The sequence below is a fragment of the Dinoponera quadriceps genome, unplaced genomic scaffold, assembly GCF_001313825.1.
Source record: "Dinoponera quadriceps isolate SergipeBrazil2010 unplaced genomic scaffold, ASM131382v1 scaffold1742, whole genome shotgun sequence".
Lineage (NCBI taxonomy): Eukaryota > Metazoa > Arthropoda > Insecta > Hymenoptera > Formicidae > Dinoponera > Dinoponera quadriceps.
In genome coordinates this window covers 153865-156661 of record NW_014555803.1, presented here as the reverse complement: position 1 = coordinate 156661, position 2797 = coordinate 153865, and positions in this window count along the sequence as shown.

Sequence of the window (2797 nt, the reverse complement as noted above, 5' to 3'; positions counted from 1 at the left end):
GAAAGGCATAATGAAATTAATGGCAACAAGTTATCGAACAAAACGGTGCATATTTGACCTAAATCGGATCATTGTAACTATGTTAAATAAAGCCTCCAATTTGATACAAAAATAATGGATTACTTTTTACTAGACCTTATATTATACACTAACAAATTATAACGCTTATTATACACAGAGAAAAAGGTTTCTTTGGATTTAGCATACGTGTTAGTTTGATTTAGATTTGTTTAATATAAATAATGTAATTTAATATTTTGTTTGAATGAAAATGTTACTTCACTAGTATAAACTATGTTGTTTAATAGAAAAAACAATATTATTCAGAGAAAATACTATTTGATTTTCAATAAAAGAAATGTCATTATATGTTAAGTTATATTGTTTATAAGTTGTCATAAATATATTGTTTCACTGAAACAAAGCAGTTCTTTAATACTTCCCTAACATAGTGTTACTTCTTTCAAATACTTTTAATAATTCTATTTTATGAATCCAACATTCGTTTGCTCTACTTCGAGAGACAAATTTGTTTCAATTAAGGAAATTTTATTTAATTCAAAGAAATTCTTTTCTCTTGGCGTGCAGAAATGTTTAGCCCTACAATAGTTCTCCGTTATGCGCGGTTACAGTTACACGTATGAGACATTTTTCCTTAGTGCATCGTACTAAGTTTGTGTCCAAGGTTTGTATATTTAATTCGAGATATTAAGACTTATCTTGAACACACGCTGGAGAGAGAGAGAGAGAGAGAGAGAGGTGACCGTGAGGAGCGGTCGCGCGATGTTAGCCAATGACCGTTGTTAAAACAGTCGACTTTATGAATTCCGGCGCGTCGATGATGACTCACGATACCGCCGCCGTCGCTGCTGCCGTACGTGTCGCGAAGTCGCAAATGACAGTGGTGGCCGACGAGACGCGATTTATCGCGCGTAACGCGCTAATCAGCGCCGGCGGCGACACCGTTCAAAGTCGCCGTCACGCCGCGCGAGCCCGTTCTCTCTTTATCTTCCCCCTACTCCCCCCCCCCTTCCTCTCCACCGCAGGCGCGCGTGTCTACTTTTCGAAGTCGAAAGTCACGCTGGGCGAATGTTGGAACGACGACGCGCCGCCGTCAGATGTTATCGCGTACCGGACGACCTTTCGATGCCTCGCGAAAAAGCCGTGTATCGACGTCTGGCGCAAAGAACACGCGTCTCTCTCTCTCTCTCTCTCTCTTTTTTTCTCCTGAAGAATCGCCGTCTGGCGATAGCTAAAGCTGGATATACACTGAGCGAACGAATAAGGAATAAAACGACGAATGCAAACTTTCGTTGTTANCAAACTTTCGCATGTATTGGGTGAGTGCAAAAGTTCGTGCGGAGGTGCAATAGATGGCGTTAGAAGCGGCGTAGAGTTTTGTCATTAATACCGCCATCTCCGTAAGACATATCGTTGAAAAGGTGACGTGTGCAGCGTTCATTTCAAACAAAAGAATTTGTCACGAAAAGGTTGCAACACTCTTCTTTTTTTTATTTGCGGTCCGCGCTGTATTCGCAATTTCGTCCCAGCCGGTCCGCACAGATTTCGCCAATCGCTCATCCGCTTGGTACATATATATATATATATATATGTATATTTGCGTGGCATTGTGTGTTCCAATAACATTTTATGTCACTGAGAGGCATTAATCCTATGTTGATAATTACTCTTTTAGCGTACGATGAAGATTCTGTTAACATAGGACGCGTTGGAACGAAACGTGGTGTCGAGTGTCGCTCGACATAGGACTTGCTGGAACGAAACGCTGTGTCGAGTGACGCTCGACATAAGACCGCAACGGGTTAACTTAAGATCATTAAATTTGTAAAAATTATAACGTTCTTGCCACACAGTTCGCGCCCTGTTCCGTTCGTCTAAATCCAAGAAAATAACAACTGACTTGCATTGGCTGTAAGACAGCAACACGTCGAATCCATAATGTCAACGTGTGTTCAGGTTATGTCGAATAATTGTTGTCTCAATTTTTCATAGTTTTTAAGCCTGATTATCGTAAATATTCGTAACGTAAGTTTCTACCTTTCAGTAAGAATATTTTTCTAAAATGTCGCATGTCTCCGTCGTAATTTTTACGAAACTTTAGAATTAACGTAAATCATAGAATAGTTTAGTAACCTAGGGTTAATGTGGGACTTCGTTAATCCAAGTAGCAACGTGACAAAGCGCGCGATGGAAGTGAAACTTTCCACCTACCTCGGTAATAAAAGAAGAAAGATCTCGATGTCCGTTATTTGGGCTCTCGTTGGCCGAAGGATTCGCGAGCATTGTGCGAGCTCGGACGACGATCCTCGGAGCTTACGAGCGGCCGTTAACGCGCGGAACTCTCGCCGCGAGAGACGCGGATTTTTCACCAAGCGCTGTCGACCGTCGGCCGACGAACAGAGTCGGAGTTAAGTGGAAAAGAGAAAGAAAGAAAAGCCAAACGGCCCGCGACTAACCTAGTTTCTCCCTTTCCTACACCTCGGAATCGTCGTGGTGTAATTTAAACGTGCCTGCGAAATTCCTCTTGAGCACGCGCGCGCACGAGAGGGGAGGTCCATCGCCGAGAGACGTCCGGCTCCCCCCTCTTGCTTTGTGCCCCCGCTTCCTGCAGCGCGTGTCTTTTGTAATAATAGAAGGACGCGCCGGAGCGAGAGAGCGCCGGTATGACACGCGCGTGCACGCACACACACACGCGTGACCGCTCGTTTGTTTACCCGCGGCGGCGCTCCCGTATGAACGCGCGCCTCGTTTCCCTTTATCCCCCCCCCCCCCCCCC